The 8,030-nt window shown below is 48.3% G+C and overlaps 1 pseudogene; it reads left to right on the top strand.

Annotated features, from left to right (window-relative positions):
• Positions 1–296: 296 nt before the first annotated feature.
• Positions 297–8,030, top strand: part of LOC102763734 — a 17,883-nt pseudogene continuing 10,149 nt past the window's right edge.

Genomic DNA, 8,030 nt, shown 5'->3' with positions numbered 1-8,030 from the left:
CACCAGGCTGCTCCCTCCCACCCAGATGGCTAAAGATGGGAAAGGCCTGGAGAGAGAGGGAAAAATGCTTGTGGCCATATGGCTGCACGATGGGAACCATCTTTTGGACGTCCACCCTACCTCTGTCTCAACAAAGGACAGAGAGATGGTGACATAAGGGTGTGTCCAAACCTATCTCCAGCCTGTCCTCAGAATACCCTCTCTGATCCCCAAACAACACTCAGCCCAAGAAGACAGCCCCTCACGACACATCAGTGGCCCTTTTCAATTCCAAAGCCACAGCATTCATCTGGAGCATGGAGGACACTGACAGCACAGCAACCTCAGGTGGAAGGCCTGTCCTGTCACTAATAGGCACCAACGTGTGCCAGGTATGCCCGGTGCTGGTCATCAACATCGCTGAGAGCAGCTCCTGCCGGAAGGTTCTGCACTTCACCTGGGGACAGCATCAAAAGATGCAGAACAGGCTCCCGGGCCTGCAGAGCCTCACCTGTGACATGTGGAACAGTCATACCCATAAGCTCAGGTGCATAAGGACTGATTCAGGAACCCTGGCTATCACCACATTGTCATCGCTGTGTCTCTGCTTTCATTCCCAGCTCTATGTGACATTACTGTCCTTTCTCCCATTTTCTTTCTTGTAACTAATCTATTTTCAGAGAAATTCTGTGTCCTTTATGAGCTGTTCTAAGATCTTTCAGAACAAGGTGCACTGAGTATATGCTGTGTGTGCCTATCTGCACATGTCTGCATGTCCCCATGAGCCTACCTATTTTCATGTGGGCCTCCATTCTTCTGTGCATCTTTGTGTTTCCTTCCAGGTGGGTCTGTGAATTTCCATGTGTCTCAAGTTTTCATGTGTCTGCCTGTCTTCATGTGGGTCTGCAGGGCCCCTAGTGTTTGGGTGATCTCAGATCAGTCCATTGATGCATTCAGCCTGCCTGTGTGTTGACACTGGCCCATTCACAGAGGTGGCAGGGAGGAGGTCACGTCTTCATCAATCTCAGCAGTTTATTTCTGTGGTCGGACAGTAAATTCAATGGTGTGTTTTTTAAACTTGCCTTGCAATATCAGGACACATTTTAACTATGCTGATCCAGAAGCTCAGAAGGAAGAGAGAAGGAAAACAAGGCTTAACATGGCTGTTTGCATTTCTGCTTACAAAAAAAAATCAGCCAGGAGCACCAGCACTTACAAGGCCCTGGAGTCCTCCCTAATCTAATAGATGTTCAGTTCCAACATTTGCAGATTACAGAGGCAACTGGCAGCTTCCAGGACAAGAGTGGGGGGCACTTGCCCCAACCCCCTCTCAAAGATCAGCCCTGGCAGCTCAGGGGGATGAGGCTTCTGGAGAGAGCCTGGTTCTCTGGGACCACTGCAGTGGCTCACGTCCCTCCAGGGCCATCACACACCCGCTCATGTGGCCTCCACCCAGGGACTCCGGAGAGACTCCCCCAGGTGTCTCTGCCCGCTTTCCTGGTCTGTCTCCTCAACAAGAGGGCGAGAGCTCCCTAAGCCCTAATCCAGTTTTCAGTGTTGCATAGATGTTTCATTGTAAGCCAGCATGATCCTTTGTGAGAGGAACGGAGCACAAACCATTAATTAGTCCATAATGTATTTATTATCATAGTAGAGCCTCGTCATTTGAAGATTCTGTATCAGTGACTTTTCCACCTTTTTAATTTAGACTTTCTTCAGCTTTTTGAAACTTGTTTGGCCTCTTTCAGTGACGACCCAGAAATACAGGGCTGGAGTTGAGGAGAAAGGCCTGCCCTGCTGAGCAGATCTGCGCTGCCCAGAGGGCCGCTCTGAGCCCGTTTTCTGCTCTCACCTCTGCAGGGGAGCGGTGGGGCCTGGGGCTCACTCCCTCCTGTCTGTAGGTGATGGGGAGTAAACCAAGGGTCTCTCCTCATATCCCTCCCGCAGGGCTTAGGAAAGTTCAGAACACTCTCCCCCTAGCCCCTTCGCCAGGGAACCAGACTGACCCTCCCTCTGTCCCCTCACACTGCTGTGCCCACTGTTCCTGTGGACCATGCCAGGCACGTGTTCCCTAACCAAACATAGCTCTGGAGTCAGGAGGGAAAAGGCCAGCCGTAGGCAGGGCTCCTGGTTAGTCTCCTGTGCAAATCCTGGTGGCCAAAGCCCAAGGAGCCAGAGGTTAGGGATCAAGCAGGCCATAGATCTGGTCAGAAGTTGGCATCCTCAGCCAGGGGCCAGGAGCCTCCTGATGCCCTCCTAGGCTGTGGGCAACCTGTCTGCAGACATGTTTGTGGAGGACCCTACAGTGTGGGCAGGTACCACTGTCACCTCCTAAGTTGCTGTTTCCAGTTCATTTGTCAGAGCTCCACCGGTCTCCCTGCCGAGGCTTGGCACTTGGAAGGTGTGGGTCCTTTGCTCCCCTCGCCCATGCTTACTGAAGACCTGCCTCATAAAGATGGCTCAGCATCCACCCCTCCCTCTTCCACACACTCTGGGTTCCAGCTGCAGTGAGATAGCATCAAGCTCTGCACTCCCCTCTGTCCCCTACCGCCTTTGCCTGGATGCCCTCCCTCTGCCCAGGTCCAAATCCCTGGGGTAGGCCACTCCATCCCTCTGCCCCACTGTGGCCATCAGCTGGCTCTTACCTCCTGGGGATTGGTCAGAGAGCAGGGCATAGACGTGCTCACACTTGCAGGTTAGTGTGCTCAGCAAGCGAATGAGTGAAATACTTCCTGCTGCACAGAATCTATCCAGTCTTTTCAGCACCATGTGGGCAGCAGGGCCTCAGTCTGCACCTCATTCTATCAGACTCTGAACATAAGGAAATAATTGAGTTGAAGGGGGTATCATTTCCAATCTAAGCAGATTTCTGTTTTGGAACCTTCTCCTTTGAAATTCACAGAAAGCCATTCCTGACAGGAATGCTTTCTTCTGAAATTGCAGAGTAATTTGTTTATTTGTTCAGGCTATGCACTCAATGGGATGGCATCTGGAGATAAACATCTGCTTTTGATGAGAGTCTGCCATTTAGTCATGTCCCGCACACTGTGACTTTGGCCACACAAATGCAGAGTGCCCAGCCCTCTTTCTGAAATAAGAGACAGGTCAGAGTCAGGCCAGGCGTGGGGTCTTCCACAGGACAGCTGATTGCAGAAGGGACCTTGGACCATTCATCCTCCTCTCCCCAGGACCCTGCTCCGAACCTTCACCTTTCTGCTTGTCCGCCCCCTCCAACCCACAGTCACCTCACCCACCAGGCAGAAAGCAAGGTTGGTCTCATCCCGATGGCCACAGCCCTCACAATGGGCTTCATCTGTTCCTTCTGTCTCTTCAAGTGCATGAGAGAGAGTAAGGGGATTCCCAGGACCACAGAACTAAGGGACTCCTGAAACAGGAGTGGTGTCACTGTCTCCCACTTCCTGGAGCCACAGGAGGACACAGATGATAGCAGAGGCGGTGTAGTCTGGGCCAGGGGTTCTGCCTGGTTGTGACGCTGGGTCTTCAGGATCCCCACACTGCAGCTGCAGAAATGGATGTTCAGAGGCAGGATGTAACTTTCTGAGGCCCTACAGATGGAGAGGAGAGCCAGAATCAAGGCTCAAGCATCTATTCCCTGTGGGTAAGGGAGGAGTGAGGGTGGACCCCGGCTGTCCTTGGGTGGAACAGAGAGGAGCAGATCTTAAGAGGCCCTGACATTCCTGTCTGGTGCACACAACTTCTCCCAGTTATCCAATCAAATGCTAATTAGGTGCTGCCATCAGCTTCTGCAGATGGAGTCATGGTCCCTGATCAGTGGGGCGGACGATCACTCCCCCGGTGGGCCTGACCTGATAGCAGGGTCCTTTAAAAATTAGGGTTTTCCCTGGCTGATTGCAGAAGGAAGTTCAGGAGTCACAGTGTGAGAAGGATGTTACTGCTGCTGTGGTGTGAAGACAGAGGGGCCACAGGCTGAGGAATGTGTGTGACCTCTGGGAGCTCAGTACAGCCCAGCTGAAGGCCAAGAGGAAATGGGGATCTGGATCCCACTGCCACAGAAGCTAAAACCTGCCAACAACCAGGACGAGCTCGAAAGAGCCCAGACCAGGCCAGATGAGGGCCAGATGAGGACGCAGCCTGGCCAACACCCTCCCTAATTTCAGAATTCCAGCCTCCAGAACTGTGGGGGAATAAATTTCTGTTTTTTTCAAGCCTCCCAGTTTGTGAAACTCTGTTATAGCAGCCCCAGGAAACAAATACAAATCCTGTCACCTAGATGCAGCAAATACCTGAAAATGTAGAAGTGCTTTGGAATTCAGCAATGGCTTGAAATTTTTGAGACAGAGGATGGAAAAGGCCTGGACTGGCTTGAATAGACTGTTGGTGGAAATACGGACATTGGCGACACTGCCAGTGAGTGCGCAGAAGGGAGGGAGGGACACAGCACTGCAGACTGGAGGGAACTGGTTATAAAGTGGAGAGAACTTGGGTGAAAAGTGAAAGCAGAACTTGTAAATAATAAACCTGAGAAGATTTCTAAGCGAAATGTTGAAAATGCAGCCTGATTTCTCCTTGTGTATAGTAAAATGTGAGAGGAAAGAGATAAATTGAGGAAGAACTTGTCAAGCAAAAATGAACCAGCACCTGATGGGGGAAATTCTCAGTATGTCCAAATAGCAAAAGATGCTCAAATTAGGAGATTGTGTTTGGGAAAGTGTGCATTGCACAAAAAGCCAACAATGTGGCTGGAGAAATTAAGTGTGTGACTTGTGTTTGCGCTCAACCATCTCGGCAGAAGCCAGGCATGGGATGGGCTTGCCCAGGAAAGATCTGTGGAGGACCCTCTCCTCTGATGGTGTGCATCCCCATGACAAACACGGGAGACACACAGGTATTGGAGATTGTTGTATCAGCAGAAAACTCATGTTTAGACTGAAAGGGAGAAAGTGAAAAAGGGCGGTGGTTGGACTGCCAACATTCTACAGGCAGAAAATAGGCAAAGAGAGCTACTGAGCTGCAAATATGTCCTACCCTTCAAGAAAATGGACTGATTCCAAGAGGGGAGTCATGGGTGCAGAAGGTAAGGCCTTGGACCACAGGGATTCTACTCAGATCTTGAGACCTAATGGAATCTGCCTGCTGGGCTTGGATATCCTTCTTTTACCTCCATCCTTTCCTTCCCTCATTAATTTTAAGTACACTTTTTTTTTTTAAAGAGCAGTTTTAGGTTCACAGCAAAATTGAATGGAAGGACCAGAGACTTCCCATGTACTCCTGTCCCCACATACAAGAAGCACCTACCACTGTCACCATTCCACATGGAAGAGTTACATTTGTTACAGTAGGTGAGCCCACAGACACATCATTATCACCCGAAGTCCATAGTTTACTTTAGGTCCACTCTTGATGTTGTACGTTCTATGGGTTTGAGACAACTGCATCCACCATTACAGTATCACACAGAGTAGTTTCACTACCCTGAGAATCCTCTGTGCTCCTCCAATTCATCCTCTTTGCCCCCAGCCCCTGGCAACCACTGATTCTTCCACTGTCTCCATAGTTTTGCTTTTTCCAGACTGTCATACAGTTGGAATACGATATGTGGCCTTTTCAGATTGGCTTCTTTCACTTATTAATATGCATTAAGGTTCCTCCATGTCTTTTCATGGCTCAACAGCCAATTTCTTTTTAGAACTATATAATATTCCATCGTATGAATGTAGCACGATTTATTTATCCACTCAGTTCTTTGGATAACAGTCCTTTATTTGATGTGTCATTTGCAAATATTTTCTCCCAGTCTGTGGCTTGTCTTCTCATTCTCTTGACAGTATCTTTAGGAGTGTAGAACATTTAAATTTTAATTTAGTTCAGTTTGTGCCTTTAGTGTTCTATCTAAAAAGTCATTACCACACCAGAGTTTTATAGTTCTGTGTTTTACATTTAGGCCTATGATCCGTTTTGAGTTAATTTTTGTGAAGGGCTGTGCCTAGATTATTTATTTATTTATTTATTTATTTATTTATGTTGTTAATCCTCACCTGAGGATATTTTTCATTGATTTTTAGAGACAGTAGAAGGGAAAGGGAGAGACAGAGAGATAGAAACATCTATGTGAGAGAGACACATCCACTGGTTGCCTCCTGCATGTGCCCCGACCAGGGCTGGGAATCAAGCCTGCAACTGAGGTACATGCCCTTGACCAGAATCAAACCCATGACTCCGCAGTCCACAGGCTGACACTCTATCCACTAAGCCAAAACAGCTAGGGATTCATTCATTTATTCATTCATTCATTTACATGTGGATGTCCAGTTGTTTTAGCACCATTTTTTGAAAAGACTATCTTTACTCCATTGTATTGCCTTTGCCACTTTGTCAAAGATCAGTGGCATGATCTCCCCTGCTCCAAGTCTATGCACACTTCTCTCTTCTCTTTCTTCACTATCCAATCAGTTGACCCGCATATTTATGCGGGTCTATTTCTGGCTTTCTATTCTGTTCATTGACCTATTTGTCTATTCTTTCACCAGTACCACACTGTATTGATTACTATAGCTTTGCAGTAGTGTCAGTTCTCCAATTCTGTTCTTCTCGTTCAATATTGAGTTGCCTATTCTGCTTCTTTTGCCTCTTCATATAAACTTTAGAATCACTTTGTTGGTATCCACAGGAAAACTTTCTGGAATTTTGACAGGGATTGCATTCAATCTATTGATCAAGTTGAGAAAAACAGATAATATTGAGTCTTTGGGGATCCAAGATGGCTGCCAATGGGATGGAAGGCTGCAAGATAGTGTGTGAGTGAGAGAACGGAAGGAGAGTGCGTGGACGTGTATTTGTGAGAGAAGGACAGCTATATTCCACAGGACTGTTGTGGACTGGCGGACTGGACTCCCCTGGATGGGCAGCCTCTACTGCTGCTGAAATCTCTCCCGGAGCGCCAGCTCTGCCATAGAGACCATGCCATCTTAAAGGGAGACCAGCTGTGATCAAAAGCCTAGCCTTACCTTCAACCGGGGAGACCTCAGATACCTCCCGAAACCCTACAACCACAATGTCCAGGGACCAGCTGCCTCAGCTGCGAACCCACGAACACCAGGACTCCAGCCTCCCCGACTGCAGGCACCAAGAAAGTCTGTCCAGGGGACTGAATATGCAGACAGGCCCTGTGCCTTCTCACAGAGCAAATAGAAGGAACAGCTGAATCAAACAACACCCACCTGGAATTGGCGAATTAAACATAGCTGGTGAGGCAACTGGTGGATGGAAAGGTCAGATATCACGGAGAGAAAGGTAAGATCTGGGATCCAGGCTGGAGGGAGAAATGCGCCCAGCGGGGACTAGTCTCAGAGGAAGACTGCGCTCCACAAAATCCGCGGCTGTTGGGGTCAGTGTAGCTCTCAAATGTGGAAGGGGGTCCACAGGGCTGCTGGCAGAAGGGGACTCTAGATATTAGCCCACAGCTGGGCTGGGCCCAGAAAGGCAGCCTGAATTTCTATACCAGCTGTGCAGTGCCAGGGGAGTCAGTACACTTCCTTTGGCTTTTTTCCTTTTTAACTCCTTGCTTTTGCTTGCTAAGTCCAGTACATAGGATCTTCCAATTAAAAATACTCACTGAGACTGCAGGGGAAGTTGTTTTTATGGAAACTGGGAATCAGAATAAGGAGAGATGAACAGGAAACCAGCTCTAGGGCAGTCCGTCCCTCCAACCAAATATTAAGTGCAGCAGAGAAAGAAAAATCTAAACACTGGGTAGAGGGGCCTTTTAGCCCTGGCTATTAACACAGAACCACTGCCACCCAGGGGTTGTATCAGAAATTGACTCTTGTGTAAATACAACTAAAGGCAGGCTGAGAAACAAAGGGAGCAGAGAGTTCCTGCCTGCTTGAAAACAGGGTTGTGGCTTATGACACAGAGGAACGGTTGATTGAAGGGAACTTCAATACTGTGCTGACTACCTGATAGGAAACAGATGTGCCAAGCAGAACAGTAGAGGAAGTGAACAACCTTACTACTTCACTTTTTTATTTTTTTATCTTTTACTTAAGAAACCAAAATGTTTTTCTCACTTA

This window comes from Myotis davidii, unplaced genomic scaffold, assembly GCF_000327345.1.
Source record: "Myotis davidii unplaced genomic scaffold, ASM32734v1 scaffold1687, whole genome shotgun sequence".
NCBI classification, from domain to species: domain Eukaryota; kingdom Metazoa; phylum Chordata; class Mammalia; order Chiroptera; family Vespertilionidae; genus Myotis; species Myotis davidii.
This window is presented reverse-complemented; position numbering and strand designations above follow the sequence as displayed.